Source organism: Castor canadensis, chromosome 6, assembly GCF_047511655.1.
Source record: "Castor canadensis chromosome 6, mCasCan1.hap1v2, whole genome shotgun sequence".
Lineage (NCBI taxonomy): Eukaryota > Metazoa > Chordata > Mammalia > Rodentia > Castoridae > Castor > Castor canadensis.
Window position 1 is genome coordinate 42,080,979 of NC_133391.1, and position 18,478 is coordinate 42,099,456.

An 18,478-nucleotide genomic window follows, 5' to 3' on the forward strand; every position below is an offset into this window, starting at 1 on the left:
TCCTTCTTCTTGCCTAATTGCTCTGGCTAGGAATTCCAGTACTATGTTGAATAGGAGTGGAGATAGTGGGCATCCTTGTCTGGTTCCTGATTTTAGAGGGAATGGTTTCAGTTTTTCTCCGTTAAGTATAATGCTGGCTGTAGGTTTGTCGTATATAGCTTTTATGATGTTGAGGTACTTTCCTTCTATTCCCAGTTTTCTAAGAGCTTTTATCATGAAATGGTGTTGGATCTTATCAAAGGCTTTTTCTGCATCTATTCAGATGATCAAGTCGTTTTTGTCTTTGCTTCTGTTAATGTGGTTTATTACGTTTATTGATTTTCGTATGTTGAACCACCCCTGCATTCCTGGGATGAAGCCTACTTGGTCGTGGTGAATAATCTTTTTGATGTGTTGTTGAATTCAGCTTGCCATTATTTTATTGAGGATTTTTGCATCAATGTTCATTAAGGAGATTGGCCTATAGTTCTCCTTTTTGGAGGTGCCTTTGCCTGGTTTTGGGATAAGTGTAATACTGGCTTCATAAAATGTGTTAGGCAGTTTTCCTTCCCTTTCTATTTCGTGGAACAGTTTAAGGAGGGTTGGTATCAGTTCTTCTTTAAAGGTCTGATAGAATTCAGCAGAGAATCCATTAGGTCCTGGACTTTTCTTTTTGGGGAGACTCTTGATTGCTGCTTCAAAATTTCATTTTGTGTTATTGATCTATTCAGGTGATTAATTTCCTCTTGATTCAGTTTTGGATGATCATATGTATTTAGAAATCTGTCCATTTCTTTAAGATTTTCGAATTTATTTGAATATAGGTTCTTAAAGTAGTCTCTGATGATTTCCTGGACTTCCATGGTGTTTGTTGTTATCTCCCCTTTTGCATTCCTGATTCTACTAATTTGGGTTTTTTCTCTCCCATTTTAGTCAGGTTTGCCAGGGTCTGTCAATCTTGTTTATTTTTTTCAAAGAACCAACTTTTTGTTTCACTGATTCTTTGTATGGTTTTTTTTGGTTTCTTTTTAATTGATTTCAGCTCTTATTTTTATTATTTCTCTCCTATTTGTTTTGGGATTTTCTTGTTCTTGTTTTTCTAGGAGTTTGAGATGTATCATTAGGTCATTGATTTGGGATCTTTCAGTCTTTTAAGGGTTTTTTTTCGAGATAGGATCTCGCCAACTATTTTCCTGGGCTGGCTTTGAACCAAGATCCTCCTGATCTCTGCCTCCTGAGTAGCTAAGATTACAGGTCTGAGTCACTGGTACCTGACTCCAAGAAGTTTTTTTGGTGAGAGGAAAAGAGCATCCTGCATGGACAGAACTGATTGACCAGGGATGGGCACCCCCTGCCTCTGGTTACGACTGGCAGGGAAGCATACCCGTCATTTCCCACGTGAGCATAATAGGGTGATAGCCACCTAGCTTTTGTCTTTCCCATGCCTTCAAGATAAGATTAGGAGAAATGTAAACCTGACAGCTTCCATTTGTGATTATGCCTATTATCCCAGCTACTCTAGAGGATCACGTTTACAGGCCAACCTGGGCAAGAAGTTAGTAAGACAACCCGTCTCTATAAGGCAGGCATGGCGATGTCTGCCTGTGATTCTAGCTACCAAGGAGGCATTAAACAGGAAGATTGAGGTCTGAGGTTTAGTCCCAGGCCAAAACTCCAGACCCTATCCGGAAAATAACTAAAACAAAAAGGGCTAGTGGCAAGTGCCACACAAGGACCAGAGTTCAAACCCCAGTACTACCAAAAAAAAAAAAAAAAAAGATAGGATAGGCAAGTGGTAGATGGAAGGATCAGAAGGCAAACTCAGCCAGGGTTAAGGCTCTGCTCATGAAGGCATCCAGAACAAATCTTTGTCTGAACTTGAATTCTAAGCCCTCCTTTGGAGAGCGCTCTTAGTTCTCATCCACCCTCCATTCTTTGAGGTGAGAAACAAAACCTGCTACTTGTATTGAACCCCAAGTCGGTTATTGAGCCTTTGAAATTCTGCTCCACTTCCTCTCATTAGTCATCAGTGTCTTATTTAAGCCCCTGGAGTTTTCACAGCTAGCAAGACATCCTGTGGTTGAGATGGCTCCATGTATAGAACCTTACAGCTGCAGTCACTTATCAAGAAAGAAGTTTTATTCTTGGGCAGAAAGCCACATCACTCCAGAAGGGTGGAAACAAATCACTGTTTCAGTCTTCATACAGGCTCTGGTATGTTGCCAGACACCACTGCCACTGCTGCTGGGTATGTACACTTTGGGAGAACCTCAGAGTGTACACACACGTGTACATGTTCACACACGTGTACATGTTCACACACTCATGCACACACAAATAATTTTGTTGTTTTTTGGAGGTACTGGTATTTGAACTCAGGGCTTCCTGCTTCCTGGGCAGGAGTTTTACTGCTTGAGTCACACCTCCAGCCTTAGGAATGAATGTTTCTCATTAATTTTAAAACACAGGAGGCCTGGAATTTGTAAAAAATTAAACATAACTCATTCCTTGTGGCCAAGATGCTGCCCAGTACAGACGGTCTGTCTTTGTGGGAAACCTTTGTCCTATGTAGGCTGGTGATGACAGACTTCATATCTCTAGAAAGAATGCTGGGGAGCATTCCTTTGCTATGTAATGCTTCATTGTACATATCCTAAAAGAAGAGGGGTAGTGGCTTTGATTTCTGGTTTTGCATAAGAAATCTGGTTGTTTTTTATTTCTGGCCCAGCTGAGGGCTGGGCACATCAGGAATGTGGAGTGTGGGCTGTGTCACAGTACTGTTCTTGGGTTTTCCCAAAATTTGGGCATTTATCATGTAGATTGGCTGCCTCCTGCTGCTTGCCCTTTTGGTCTTCTGTTCATTTGCAATTTCACCAGATGCAACAACAGAAGATAGAACCAATCGGTTCATCAAGGCTTCCTGAGACGTTTGATAAATAACTGGGCGGGAGACGGGATAGTTAAATGAGATTTTTAAAAGCATCTGTGAGGGTTGAGGGTGTAGCTCATTGGTAGAGACCTTGCTTAGAAGGACCCAGGTTCGATCCTCAGCACCACAAAAATCACAACAAAAGTGAATTTAATGTGTTATCTGTATCATCTACTCCCCTCATTCTAACTGAATATAGACTGAAGGCTGCTCATAGCTAAAGAAAGAGTGGAAGTATGCAGTCCTACCTACCACGAGGGGAAAAAGAGGGGTTGCTAAAATGTGTAAAGGTGGGTGCCTATTGGCAGAGAATCAGGGAGCCTTCAGCTACTTCAGAGTAAAGCCAAGAAAAGACACTATAGAAGGGGTGGACCCCTCATCCAATCTTAGATTAAATTCAAAAGGAATGTGTATTGCTTTGAGTGGCCCTGGCTCTGTGGTCCATGTCCTAAGACTTGGAACTTGGGCTCCATTAGTTGGGTCAGCCAGCAATTCTGCTGGTACCTGATTTGAAAGTTATGTCTTTCATATACTTACTTTACTTACAGAGACCTTTTTAGTAGAAGTTAAATTTATAAAAAGAATATTAACCTAGTATGGTAGCTTATGCCTATAAGCCTAGTTATTTGGGAGGTGGAGAATGGTGGTTCAAGGCCAGCGGAGTGGGGGGGGGGGGAACGGGGAGGGAAATAGTTAGCAAGACCCCATCTCAATCAACAAGCCAGGTGGTCATGGTAGTACACGCCTGTCATCCCAACAATATGGGAAGCATAAATAGGAGGATCACAGTCCAGGCAAGCCTGGGAAAAATGCTAGACCCTATCTGAAAAATAACTAAAGCAAAAAGGGCTAGAAGCATGTCTCAAGTTGAAGAGTGCCTGAGTTCAAAACCTGCGTTCTGAAAAAAAAAAAAAAATATATATATATATAATTTTTATTATATATATAATTTATCCATATATATTTTTTATTATATATAATATATAATATAATATATATATGCATATAATCTCTTACATTCCAAACTATGTCTCCCAGAACCTAAGGGGCCTACCCCAGAAAAAGCACCCAATAAATATTTGCTGAGTGAATGAATGATTCTTATGGAAGAGATGAAGAAGCTGAATTATGAGATTAAAGGCCCTTACCACTGTGTAATTTGCTCTCTCAGAGTTGTAAGCAACAGAAATCAGTTTGAACCAGATTAAAAGAAGAGAGGTCTAAAAGCGTTTGAAAGTCTCATAGACTCCAAGCTCTTCGGGAGCTAACCTCTCTCCTCTCTCTTCTCTGAGGTCTGCTTCTCTCAATCTGTCATCTCCATCTCCATCATCTCCCTCTCTACCTTTCTCTTCCTCTGCAGACAAGCTTCCTCTGTTTTTCACGGTGGGAAACATGGCAGCTGGCAGCCTCTGAGTTTACAGGCTGCAGTTCCAGCTGTGGGAAGTGTCTGAGCCTCTCCTGATCCTTGTTCAAGTTCCCAGGGAGTGTCCTGGGCCAGGGCTCCTCTACCATCCCATATTTGAAATGGAGCATAGGGATTTATTCAGGGAAGGCGTAGCCACTTCTGTTCTCATTAATTTCCCTGGCGATGGTTAGATGCAGAGAACGTGTGATCCAGCTTGTGGGTGGGAATGGGGGCCCTAAGTATTCGCTGTAGGAATGCTCGTGATGTTTTCACTGTGGGGTTCTTGATCTGTGAAAGTGCATACCTATAGGACAAGTTCTGGGACTTTTTGAAAAGAATTATAAATCTGAGCCCACTAGTGTAGGGAGGAAGGCCCTGCTTCCTAATTAAATTTGAGGGTGGGATAAATCCTATAGATATGTTAATTTTTTACATTGAGGTCTATTTGAAGGGCCACTCATTCTTGTCAATGATTTAAAAATATTTTCCCTTTGACAGTATAACTCTGCAGTATTAATTACTTCTTTTGTACTTTGCCTGGTTCCTCAAGCTCTCAGCCCACCAAAAAGAAATACCTTCAAAAAAAGAAAGGGGCACCCTCTCTTGGGACCCCTCCCAGCTCTGGGACTGTACTCTTTGCTACTTTTCTATCTCGATAAATTCTCCTACTTTACTAAGATAAGAAAAAAGGAAGGAAGGAAAGAAAACAGGAAGAAAGACCTAAGACAGGTAAAAATGCTAAGACTGTTCAGTAGATCTTTTGCTGCTCTCTTTTTTTTTGGTGGGACTGGCATTTGAATTCAGAGTTTCATGCTTACAAAGCAGATTGTGCTACTGTTTGAGCCACACCTCCACCTCCAGTCCATTTTGCTCTAGTATTTTTGGAGATGGAGTCTCAAGAACTATTTGCCCAGGCTGGCCTCAAACCTTGATCCTCCCTATCTCAACTTCCCAGTAGCTAGGATGAAAGTTATGGACCACCTGTGTCTGGCTCTTTCACAGCTCTTGGTGATGCCCTCTGGCTAGCCTTCATTTGTCTTTTCTATTTGAAGGTACAAGTCACCCAGCTTGTACCTTAGGCTATGGACAGGAAGGACACATCTGTAAAGTAGGAAATAATTGCACTCACACTTTTCAGATGCTGTGTTTCCTTCCTCAGTTTATTTTCTGACTTGAAAATGGCCTAGCCCAAGCCAAATAATCATCCCGATACTCACATGGGACTAGTTTGCATTTCTCCCTCTGACCACACAGTGTCGCTGTGTCATCAGTTCTAGCCAAATGTTTGTGGTTCACATCTTGGTTCAAAAGTTGGGCAGAGAGGTCCTTGTGGATTGATGGTAGAAAACAGAATCTGAACAGCAGCAAAGCTGAATTCTAGATCTTTCATTTGGATGGTTTGGGAAAAGTTAGGTCAACCTTATTTTACTTATTTTAAAAGATTAGTTGTGGAGGGTAACACAGAGGAATGCTTTTTCCTGTTGGGCTGACTACCAAGACATCAAAAATGACAGTGGAATAAGCAAGAATTGGTGGTACACCCCTATAATCCCAGCATTCAAGAGGTCAAGGCCCGACGACAGAGTGAGACCTTGTCTCAAAAAACAAACAAACAAAAATCACAGTGGAGAACCTGCCAGAGAAGTAGCTGTGTTTTAGGCACATACATGCTTAGCCATGGGTAGATTCTTTCTGTGTCCCTAAGTCACTTCTAGACAGCTGGATATTTGCATACTTGAAGGCTGTCATTGAGAAAGTGGGGGAAATTATAGCTGCCACTTACTAAGTTCCTACTGTATACCAGCTGCTTTACACACATCCTAAATAATTCTCTCACCACCTCTGCAAGGAAGCCACGGTTAGCCATATACTTTGGATGAGAAAACTAAGAGTCAGAGAGACGGAGGAACACCCTGTGCCTTGCACAGCTAATAGTTACACAGACCCCTGCTGGTCCCTCCGTGGGCTTCTGGGTAATTAAAGAATGTAGCCACCTGCCATCAGAGGTGCCTGTTTCCTGCTAAGTCTCCAGATTCGTTTGTTTAGTCATTTTCCCCATCTGGTCACCATGGATTCTGAATGGGGTGAGTGACAGAGAAGTTTCACTGGCTGGCCAAGAGAACCTGGGATCCTAAATTTAAAGTCAGTAGACAAAGCACACAGATCTAACAGCATGGTGCAGTACACAAGAAATGAAAATTGTATATTGAGTACTTTTTTTTTTTTCTTTAACAGTACTGGGGTTTGAACTCAGGCCCTTGTGCTTGCTAGGCAGGTGCTCTACCACTTGAGCCACTCTCTTTAGATACATTTTAAAGCAAAGTGAAAACTGGTGGAAGGCTGAGCTTGGGGAGTTACCTGTCTAGGACAAGAGGTAAGTCATAAGAACTGTCTCATGACAGGATCATTCTACACCAGAGCCATAGGCGTTCTCTACTGTGCCACTCCTCCTGAGTTACTCAAAGAGAAGCTAATTTTTTTTTTTTTTTTGGTGGTACTGGAGTTCAAACTCAGGGTCTCACACTTGCTAGGCAGATACTCTGCCATCTGAGCAACTCCACCAGCCCTTTTTTTGTATTGGGTATTTTTGAGATAGGGTCTGGGGAACCACTTTCCCAGGCTGGCTTCGAACCATGATCCTCCTGATCTCTGCCTCCGGATTAGCTGGGATTACAGACGTGAGCCATCAGCCCCCAAATGAGAAGCTATCTTTCCATTGCCTTTTTCAGATGTTAGAAGTCTGAGGTTTCAGAAAATAGTGAAGTGGTCTTTAAATTTCAGAGACCTGGCTGGGGGTGTGGTTCAGTGGTAGAGCAATTGTCTAGCATGCACCATGCCCTGGGTCCCTCCCCAGCACCAAAGAGAACAAAAAATCAAATCAGAAGTGCTAAGAAAAATGATGGAGGGGGTGCATTTAATTAAGATATATTATAATTGTAAGCACTTTTGTAAATGTCACAAGTACCTTCCAGTACAACAATACTGTGATAAAACAATTCAGAAGTGCTTGGAACATTCTTGCTATTGAGCAGACAGGGAACTGAACTGAAACTCTGACCTCCTTTTTCAATTTGTTCTGGCCTCTTAGTCTATGTGCCAGGACCTCACTCTCCATCATAAATACAGAATTTCAATTACAAGAAAAGCAGGCCACTTAATCTACTTTTGAATTACGTGACATATTTTGAGCCACTCAAAGGTCCCATCCCCAACCTCAGTGTGACCTTGGCACACTCATGTGCAACGGACCAGAAAGCTGCATGTGCGTGCTGTGGGCGGGATGAGGACTAGAGGTGCCTCTGGAATAGGAGGGACGTGGAGCAGGGAGGTAATTTCCATGAGCTGACAGAGCTGGTCTTCTCCCCTTCTCAGGTGTGGCTACTAGGGGGTGCCAGAGCAGGAGCTCAGTGTGTGCCTGACTCAGTTAGCACCTGGGGCTACTGGGGTCAGCACAAGGGTGAGGAAGGGTGGAAGGTCTCAGAAGAAAGGTGGAAGAATGAGTGCTCTTGGGACACCTATACCTCCCATCCTCTACCTGCACAGAAAGAAATGGACCCAGAAAGGGCTGGTGGACTGGCTCAAGTGGTAGAGTGCCTGCCTAACAAGTGTGAGGTCCTGAGTTCAAACCCTAGTACCAACAAAGAAAAAAAAAAAAAGAAATGGACCCAGGTCAAAGGGAGTTCAGGTTATGAGAGAGGAAGTGTGAACTGAGCAGGTTGCAGGCCACCATTGGCTTTGCGTCTGAACATGCACATGGTGATAGCAAGCAAGCAAGTGTGACTTTCTGTCCTTTCTGTGGTCCTGATAAGGAGAAAGTTCATGCATCCTAGGCACTAGGTCCTAATTGCTGGCAGGGCTGGGGTGTGGCTCAGCAATAAGCACTAGCCTAGCAGGCAGAGGCCTTGGGTCCATCCCCAGCATTGCAAAAAGGAAAAAAAACCAAACGGATGCCTCGGGTGAGGCCACGCAGAAGCCAGGTTTGGGAATGGTAGGAGGGTTATCGCACCTGACTTCACCATGCAGTGGGGACTGTTTGCTGAGTTAGGTTTAGAGGAAGTGCCAGGGCTTCAGGCTGTTAGAGGTATGATCCAGAGATCAGGAGTAAAGGATCAATGTCCCCACACTCTGGACTGGAGTTGGGAAAGTGAACAGTAAGCTAAAACCGTTGGTGTTTCCTCAAAGCCTTCTATCTGACAGAACCCTTGGTCTTAATTCCCTGTGTCTCACCTCCACTGGAGTCAGATGGACCACTCTAGGTGATCAGATGAGGCAGGGGGTCTTAAGGGACATGAACCTGAGTCCTAAGCCTCACTTGTCACTTTGACCTGGCTTCTTTAGCTCTGGAGAGAAGCATACCGCCTGCAAGAAACACAGCTTTGCACTTAGATTCTACTAGAATGTGTACTGGAACTGGGCAGATCTGAAGGACGATCTCTGTGCTACTTCCTATGCAGGCCTGCACAGGGCAAAGCAGGCCACTGCATGGTGGCACACACTGTGCTCACACCAGCTGGCAGAAGCCAAGTAGGGCTTCATGTTCTCTCTTGGGAAAGTCCTCAGGGGATCATCTCTGTTTCTGCCTTCAGCAACCTTGAACTTGGAGTTGGGCATTGAATCAGGAACACATCCAAATAAAAATCTTGCCAATTTGTAAAAGTCAACATGACTTTCTGATGGGCATAGAGATATGGTTTTATGATCCCAAGGTCAGGAGACCAGAATTCCAGCCCAGGCTCTGTGGTCATTGGTCCAGGAGCGTGGAACGAAATATGAGGCTGTTGGGTGTCTGATTACAGGGCAGCTCCTGGCATTGGTGCCGGCTCCGCCTGCCCCTCTGGGTCCACTGAGGCTTAGCAGCAGTGGAAGATGAGAAAGCACTTTGGAAAATGCATGTGATCCATCCGGACATAAGTTTTTATGTCAGTTCTGCTGTGGACTATTGTGAATTGACCCACTAAGCACAAGCTAGGCCCTTGTTCTTTTTTTTAAATCCCTTTATTGCTTTTTTTTCCAACAGAGTAACAAAAAATACTTTTCTGCCCAACTTTTTTCTTTTTATTTTTTTGTAACAAAAGGACCTAAGGTGGAAATAAAGGGTGGCTTTCTAATCAGAGAATAACTGTCACCAAGACAGGTAGCTGAGAGTTACAGATTTCATTCCCTGGAGAAGTTTAAAGAAAAGTGTTTAGATGTTTATGATAATTTGCCAGAGTCTAGGGCCAGGGAGAAAATCAGATGCTCGCTGGAGACTCTTGAGAATCTTGCTCTCTGGAGGGAACTACAGCCTGTAAAAACACCTACCAAGTGGTAGAGCAACTGCCTAGCAAGTACAGGGCCCTGAGTTCAAACCCCTCACCCCCAAAAAACCCATCACCCTCAAGGTAAATGGAGGATTAGCAGAGTGACTCAGGTGGTAGAGCGCCTGCCTAGCAAGCATGAGGCCCAGCGTTCAAGCCCCGGTATAGCAAGAAAAAAAAAAAAAAAGGAAAAAAAATGTATGTGTGAAAGTCTTTTGCAAAATATAAGGGTTTTAAAAACAGAAATACCAGGCTGGGGTATTTCAGCTCACTGGTCGAACACTTGTCTACCATGCTCTAGGCCTTGAGTCTGCATCCCTGGCACCAAAAAAGAAAAGAAAGGAAGGAAGGAAGGAAGTCCAGTATGGATGCATTGAGCTTTTAGTAAAGGAAGATCAAAGAAAATGTGGTTTTTGTTTGGTTGGTGGGTTCATTTGTGCAGGACTAGGGATAGAACTCCAGGCTGCAGGCTAGAGCTCTACCACGGAGCTCCATCCTCAGCCTAGAAAACACGATTTTTTAAAAAAACTACAAGTGGATTACATGTAAGATCCTGAAGAGAGTGTTTTGACTGCGGACAATCACAAGTGCTCAGGATCTAACCTTGACCATCTGACATTGACCATGGTTTTTGAGCTGGCCAAGAACTGAAAAAGGAGCATCCACTACCCCCAGTGGGAGTCTTTTTTTTTTTTTTTTTTTTTTTTTATGGTCTTCAGTCTGTTTACCATCGTTTCTTGGGGGGAAAAAAGACCTTTGGAAACTTAAAAGGACAAAAGAGTCAAAGAAAAGCAGGCTGACATGGGGACGGTCTGAAAACTGGACAGGGAGCCAGAAACTGAAAAGGGTTCTCTGCCCTCTCTGCATCAGGCCACCCCACTCCCAGCTCTTCCTCTCCCAGCCCTCCACCCCAGGCCTGGGCAGCCACACCAAGGGCTTAAGGTTGGGGAAGTGCCCCTTCTCTCTGATCACAGTGTGGGGCTGAGGGGCAGGGTTCTGCCACCATTGTTGTCCAGGGACACCAGAAGTTCTTAGGGGCTGTCCTGAATAATGAAGATCACATGTGGCTTTGTTTACCCGGGGAAAGGGCCTTCCCCTCTATACAATCGGCTTACAAATTCTGCTTCTGAGAACAATAGCCATTCAGGAGATGAGGACATTCTGTCCAAGTGACTTCTGGTCAGTCCTCAGCAGGGGATCAGCCCTACAAAATGGGCCTGTGCTTAGATGCCTAGGTCCCAGCGTTGTCAGAAATGTCTGAGGAAAGATGACTGCTCCTAACTTGCCCATAGGAACAGACACTCCTGTGCATGAGATTGTCACATGTCCTGCCAGCCTTTCACCTAAATGCTCTGAGCTAATAATATTGGGTAACAGTATCATTGATTAAGGTCATAGTAATATGCTTTCAGATACATCCAGGCCAAGAAATGTTAAGAAAATAATTCAGTCTTGGGTTGAGTACTCACCACTGCTGCTGCTTATCTTTTAACACCACCGGAGTGGGGACACTGTTGGGAAATCAGGGCGATGAGGATCTTTTTATCTCCTTGGGTAGTAGAGCTCTGAGCAGAAGCCCGTTAAGCATTAGGAGGACTCATGGTTATATACTGGGGGGCGTGGGGTAGGAGGAATGAAAAATTACAAATATAGAACATTGAACAGGGTCTCACAAGGCAAAGGACAAGCCTAAAACTCAGGCTTCCTTCCTTTCACACAAGATCCAATTCTCATTTCCTTTTTATTTTATTTTTTTATTTTTGTGGTACTAGGGTTGAACTCAGGGCCTCACACTTGCTAGCCAGGTGCTCTGCCACTTGAGCTACATCACCAGCCCTGTTTTTGAGGTAGGGTCAATCTGGGCCTTTATCCTCCTATTTATGCCTCCCACATAGCTGGGATGCTGTGTACCACCACACAAGTGGTTGAGATGGGGTCTCACAAACTTTCCAGACTGTCCTTAAACTGTGATCCTCCTCATCTATGCCTCCTGAGTAGCTAGACTTACAGGTATGAACTTTTTTTGTTTGTTTTTACATTTTTATTAGTGTTTATTAATTGTACATGATCACAAACTCATTTTTGGCTCTACTGGGATTTGAACTCAGGGCCTTGTGCATGCTACAAGTACCCTAGTACTTGAACCATAGCCCCAGCCCCTTAATTACACAAAGGGATTTCATTGTGTTATTTTCGATACATGCATATAGTGGACTTGGACCAAATTCACTCTACTCCTCTTTCTTATCCACTTCACCCTGTTTTTAAACAGGTTTTAACGGGTTTCATTATTATTATTATTGTTATTATTATTATTTGCAGTACTGAATCTTGAAATCAGGCCTTCACCTTGAGACACTCCACCAGTCCTATTTTTTGTGAAGGGTCTTTGAGATAAGGTCTCAAGAACTATTTTCCTGGGCTGGCTTCGAACTTCGATCTGCCTGATCTCTGCCTCCTGAGTAGCTAAGATTACAGGCGTGAGCCACTGGTGCCTGGCATCATTATTCTATTTTCACACTTACATATAAAGTACTTGCATCACACTCACCTTCTTCCCCTTCTCCTTCACCCTGTCCACTCTGGCTGGCCCCACCCCTAAGCAGCCCCTATTTTACACTCCTGTCCTTAATTTTTTAGGGTCTGGATTCCATATATGGCAAAGAACATGTGATATTTGTCTTTCTTCATCTGGCTTATTTTGCTTAACACGATGATCTCCAGTTCCATCCATTCTCCTTCTTTTTGGTATGGCCAGGCATTTCAACCCCACCCGGCCAGTGCCTGCAAATTTCATCTTATTTGAGAAGACCACTGCCATGAGTTCCCAGGAAGAGCCCACTTCGTGAACAAGCTGTCCAAGAACTCTCAGGCATTCGATCCCTGACCCCAGGAGTGGTAAAACAGCATCTTAAGGCACAGCATACACCGCCACCAGGCACATCTCCCCTAGGCCTTCTCTTCCTTGGCCAACCGCTGCCTCATTTCTCTTTCCGCCTTATCTCCCACTGCAGAGTTGGCTAGCCAGTTGCACATCTGGCCCTTTCACATTCATGAGTCCTTGTTTGAGCAACTCTCCCACTGTGCTCCTCAGCTGGTTTCTTCCATCTCTGGCTCCCTCTGGCCTTTGCCACACACTTGATGTCCTGTCAGCTGACCCCACTTTCTGTGTTCTGTTTCAAAATCTTGACTTTGCTGCTTCTCTCCCTTCTCCCTCCAAACCTGTCGTCATCCTTCTGAAAGCCTTCCCTGTGGGGAAGACAGTTCCAGAAGTCCCAGGGGAGGCTTGTGTGTCCTTATGGGAGGTCCCCTTTCAGCACACTGAACAGCTGTCTGCATCTGCTCAGCTGCTTCAGTCATGAGCTGTTTAGGAATGGGACCATGTCTTCCTTATTTTTTCATGACCTTAGGCCTAGTCTCCCATCTAGCACTGCTCAATTGCTTGGTGACCGTGACCACAGTGCACCTGTAGATACAGCTGGAGGCACCTGAGGTGAGAAGGTGAGAACTGGCCACAGGGAAGGAAGGCAGTCATTTCCTGGTGTGGTCAACTTTGGGGCGGGGCCGTCACCAGAACGTTGAAGAAGCAGCTGATGTCTGGGCAGGAGGGTTTTTAATGTCCCACGGGTCTCTTTTCCCACTCATTTGGGAACAACAGGCTCTGCAATCTAGGCAAGCCACCACCTCACCTCATCTGTGATGAGGTGATCTCCTCTCTGTCGCCCTGTGAGAACGAGGTAACCAATGCATGTGAAATCACAAAGTTTCCACTCTTATTAATTTGCCTGAAGCCAGGGGATCGGGCCTTTGGTATATATCTCAGGCTGGCCTTGATTCTGAGGTTTCCTGCATGCTGGGGTGACAGGTGTGCACCACCACAGCAGACTGAGATGGGCGTACTTAACAGCTCTCTCTTCCTGTGATAGAGAGAGCAATGCTTTTCCTGAAGGCACAGCTCCAGCATCTGCTAATGACCTCTGCTCTACAGAGAGGCCGAAGGAAGGCATAAGTCACTGGCCTAACTGGCTCCAATTTGTCCCTCTCTGGCTGTTTTTGCCCCTAACTTTTTCCTCTTGAGTCTCTCTCGCATATGGTTATGTTAGACCCTGGGAAAGACAGGACTAATGAATAAACATCTTTAGGACAAGGGACTGAAAGTGCCTACCCCCAAGCAATAGTGAGTGAGCCCCAGAGACAGATAACCTTCCAACTGAGGGTCACTGCCTCTGATGATGGGGCTGCACACTGAAGCAGGAGCAATCATCTCATGGGGACCAGATGGCTCTCTCCAAATGGAGACAGCGACAACTTCTCCAAACCCTTTACAGAACCAGAACTGAGAAAACGAACCATCAAACCACAGGCCTCCCCAAGACTACCAGCTCTTTCAGCTCCATGTACCCCAAATCCCTCCTTCATCTCCCTTTTCCATAAAACTGCAAAGTTCCTGTAAGTCCCTCGAAGACCGACATGGGGTCACTGAAATTTGTATCTGTCTTCCCCATGTGGCTACGTTCATCTCCTTTCTCTGCCATTCACCACTATTCCTATCTTTAATTGGGGGTACTGGGAGAGCTGGGCCAAACCTAGTCAGTTGGGATACCTGGAGTGGGGCTTTTGCCTTAAAATAAGATCAGCCACTGGAAGGAGGTGCAGAGTTATTTAGAGATAAAGCCACTGTGTGTGCCCACGGAATTGTCTGCTGGTTGAAGTGCAGCACCTGTACCTGTTGGATGGTTTATTACTGAAATGCCAGTGCCTGGCAGATGCTGACGTGTGTGGAAACTCAGTAAGCATTTGTGGGAGGAAGGAAGAAGGGAGGGAGGAAGGGAGGGAGAGAGAAAGGGAGGAAGGAGGGAAGAGGAGGGGGGAGGGAAGGAGCAAGGCTAGATCAGAGAAACTGAGGCATGGGGATCAAGAGCCAGGAACTCAGAGATAAATATCAAATCAGTGAGCGACTTAATTAAAAGCCTCCTGGCACTACTTTCTTTGTTTTAAGCTTCTCACTCCCTTACTGAGCTGCAATGTATAGTGAAAAAACCAAACAAACAAAAAAGCAGCCCCCCCCCCCCACACCACTCTTAAGAACTGAGCAAGACCACTTGAAGAAAGTGTTCTTCAGGGTTGGGGGGCACTTGACAAAGTGACTCCTTTAATTACAAAAGTGTTTGAAAAAGAAAAATATCTATATCAAAGATGGATAACTGTCTCAAAAGGATTGTCTGGCAAAAACCGTCCTTCTTTTAGAGGAAGGCTCAAAGAAAACAGATGTGACAATGACCCAACTGTAGTGAACTGACCAGCCTTGACGTCTCTGGGTCCAGCTGATCATGTCAAAGGGTGTACCAGCAGGAATGAGTAAAGCTTACCAGGTACTCTTACAAAGAACATTTGCCTAAATGAATTTAAGCCAACCCCTCAATCCACTTTTCCACCATCAACACCTCATTAGAGGTGCTTGCACCCATTTTGGTGTGTGCTATCTTTGCTTTGCTTTACTAATCAACTTTTCTGATCTCTGTGATGGTGTGTCCTAAAATTCTTTTCCATAACAACATCCCAAAGAAGAGAGCTGAGGACTTTTCCGTCTGGGGACCTCCTTGGCCCACCTTGGTTCTGGTGACAGGAGGGAGGAAGGAAGCTGCTTGGGTTGAAATGTTTCTAGGAAGGTATAGCCCACCTTAAGGGTCAGTAGAGATGACTGTGGGGGTCTGTGCCACTTGGTCCTCAACAACAAATACTGATCTTATTTTGTTCTCTTTTTCTTCAGTCGTATTGTTTTTAGTCCCCAAAGCCTAAGCAATGTTATTTTGTGTAGACTTTTGCATTTGGGTAAAGGAGGTAGAAAAAGAACACAAGGAAACTGTGGGCGATGCTCCCGCCCTCACACATCAGAGAGAATGACTAACTCACTGTGTGTGTGTGGTGTTCAAAGAACACACCAAAGCAAATTCAAAATTTCACACACATCTGTCCATCTGTATTTATCTTTATATCTTTTGCTATTTGTTGAAATCCATGATGAGGCTGGGGTATAGCTCAGTGATATAACTTGCCGAGTGTGTGAGACCTTCCCCAGCACTGCAAAGGAAAGAAAGGAAGGGAGGATGGAAGGAAGACAGGAAGGAAGAAAAGAAAGAAGGAAGGAAAAGAAACCATAAATTCACACCAATAACTTCCAATTACAACCTGACACCCAAAAGCCCAGGTGAGAACCCTGGCTCCAGTGGGGAGAAGAATGAAAAAGAAGCAATAGGTCACCGTGGTCCTAGCTCCCTGTGCCATCTCCTTGTGCTGCCTCCAAAGGCCTAGGTTGAACTATGAGAGAAGCAGGTTAAAGAGATTAGCTTGGGCCCAATATGGCAGTGCACATGCCTATAGTCCCAGCACTTGGGAGGCTGAGGCAAGAGGACCCCAAGTTCAAGGCCAGCCTGATAGACATAGCAAAACTGTCTTCAAAAAAAAATAGAGAAGACTAACTTGGAATCAAAAGTTTCCCCCATGTTGAGGGAAGTCCAGAAAGTGTCAGTGTTTGGGACACAGCAGAACCAAGTTGTGTCAAGGGCCCCCAGAGTTCCTGGGCTGTGCTGAATGAATCCTGGGGTGACTTCCAGCTCCTGGGCTGACTCTGAACGCAGGAATCTGAGGTGTGATTTGGAGGTAATGTGAGATGCAGTATTTTGGGTCTTGAATGTCCTTCAAAGTCCTGCATGTTAAAGGCCCGGTCCCTAGTCCACAGTGCCATCGGGAGGGGATAGGACATTTGCAGGTGTGGCCTAGTGGGAGGAGGTAAGTCACTGGAGGCCTTTGAAGGAGATACTGGGAGCCAGCCCTTCTTCTCCACTTCTCTTTGGCTTCCTGGCAGCCATGCAGTGAACAGCTTCCTCCACTATGCTGTGCTGCCTTGCCACAGGCCCAAGAGCAACAGGCTCAAAAAAACTGTGATGGAAACAAACCTTTCATCCTTATGAGTTGACTTATTTCTTTATTTGTTACAGTAATGGAAAGCTGAGAAACACAGGAAGAGAAAAGAGAAAGGGAATAGAAGAACAGAAAGTAAAATGGTCACCAGTTAGGGCCAGGAGCATGGCTTTGCTTAGCTAACATAAGGCCCTGAGTTAAAATCCCATACCACCAAAAAATAAAAAACATTAATATTGATAAAGTTGGCTGCATGGAAATCAAATTGTTTCCATGTGGCAAAATAGTGGGAGAATATTTGTGATGTAGACATGACAAAGAGTTAATTTTCATCACATATAAAGTATACTTACCAATTAGATCATGAGCGCAAATGAAAAATGGGCAGAGGACATTAAGAGCATCAGAAGATGCAATACGCATCACTTTCAAACACATCAAAGTGTTCAAGCCAGGATGGGGGCACACCTGTCATCCTAGCACTCTGAAGGCAAAGGCTGGATCCTGAGTTCAAGGCTGGAGGATCCTGAGTTCAAGGCCGGAGGATCCTGAGTTCAAGGCCAGCCTGAGCTACATAGCAAGACTCTGTCTCAAAAAGACAAAACAAAACAAAAAAAAAAATCAAAAGTGCTCAACTTCATTTATAATAAAATAAATGCAAATTCAAGCTATAAGAATTCTAACTGGTAGGTGAGAAAAGATGAAAATTTTTGATTATGCATGGCAGAAGATGTAGAGAAACAGGTATTCTGTGCATTGAAAGTGGAAGTAAAAATTGGTACCATGACTTCAGAGCAATCCATCAAGATAAAAACCATAAGCACCAGGTGCAGTGTGTATGCCTGTAGTTCCAGCCCTCAGGAGGCTGAGGCTGGAGGATCACTTGGCCTAGGAGTCTGAGGTCAGCCTGGGTAACAGAATGAGACCATGTCTCTAAAAAAAGGGGGGTAGGGCTGGGGGGCATGGCTCAAGTTGTAGAGCACCTGCCTGTCATATCCTCCCCTCCATCCAGTTAAGTCTTTCGTAAAACTATTTCATAACTATATACACAAAGATATATTGAAAGGAGTTCATTGTAGCATTATTTGACGGACAAAATCTGAAAGAATTTAATAGAGGTTATTGTCAATAGAGCCTATTGTTAAATTGGGAAACCATACAAAGTGAGCTGGGGGCGTGGCCCAAGAGATAGAACACCTGCTTAGCACATGCAAGGTCCCAGGTTCAAACCCCAGTACTGGAAACAACAATAAAAGAAAATCACACCAAGTGGTGCTGCACACTGTTCACAGATGTATGCATCTCTCATGTGCAATATCTAACCCCCCTGAAAGGACGTACTGAATCCATGGGTCACCCACATGTGGGCGTTTATTTTATTTATCTTTTGAGCCAGGGTCTTGTTACATCTCTCAGGCTGGCCTGGAACTCACCATTAGCCTCCTGAGTGCTGGGATTACAGGCATGCATTACCACATCCAGCTTACATTTCACTTCTTTTACGTCAGAAAATAAAAGAAGGAAAGAAACAGCATGATTAAATGTTCTTATCAACACTGGATGATGAAATTTCAGATGTTACACTCTTACCCCTCTGGATTTTCCCACAAAGCCCAGTGTGGTACAGATGGTGTCCTGTGTGTAAGAAAAGGGATTGTGTGCTTGCCCAAGTGTGAACTTTCTTGATGGCTGGGAAAAGCAGTAAGCAAGAGAGGGTCAGGGAGGCAGCAGGCTGCTTGCTGCACATTCTGTTTATATATTTAGCTTTTTACATGTACTACTCTAAAAAAAAAAAGAGTAGCCAGGCATAGTGGTACACACCTGTAATCTCAGCACTCAAGAAGCTGAGGCAAGAGGATTGAGACTTTGAGGCCAGCCTGAGCTATATAGCAAGACTCTGTCTCAAAAAAAAATGATAACAAAGAACAAGGGAGGGGATGAGACTGA